Source organism: Trachymyrmex cornetzi, unplaced genomic scaffold (genome assembly GCF_001594075.2).
Source record: "Trachymyrmex cornetzi isolate Tcor2-1 unplaced genomic scaffold, Tcor1.1 scaffold2595, whole genome shotgun sequence".
Taxonomy (NCBI): Eukaryota; Metazoa; Arthropoda; class Insecta; order Hymenoptera; family Formicidae; genus Trachymyrmex; species Trachymyrmex cornetzi.
The window spans coordinates 1-358 of NW_017297265.1; the positions used below are offsets into that span (position 1 = coordinate 1).

The 358-nt window shown below is 53.6% G+C and overlaps 1 pseudogene; it reads right to left on the reverse strand.

Annotated features, from left to right (window-relative positions):
• Nucleotides 1-20: 20 nt before the first annotated feature.
• Nucleotides 21-358, reverse strand: part of LOC108761631 (uncharacterized) — an 11,989-nt pseudogene continuing 11,651 nt past the window's right edge.

The following is a 358-nucleotide window of genomic DNA, read 5'->3' on the forward strand; positions in this document are numbered from 1 at the left end:
AGAGCAATCGAACAATGTACCGTCCTTCTGGAGAACGGCTATGAGTGGCGAGGAAGTGTTGTTCGCAACGCTCCTCCTCGTCGGTAAGTGGAGGGAAGCGCGAGACCTCGTCCTCCCAAAATTGCCTGAGCAGCGAATTCATGTCGTGCGTAGACACGTTATGACAGACGCAAATATTCTCGGATTCAATCCGGCCGCGACCCGTGGGGCCGGAGATAATCCAGCCTAACGCTGTCAATTGAGCGGTAGGCGTTCCAATAGGGCCTTGCCGGAAGCCATTTTTCAACAAGGAACCGTACAAGTCGGCACCGATTAGTAGGTGAATCCGATGTCGACTTGAAGGATCGGGATCGGCAAA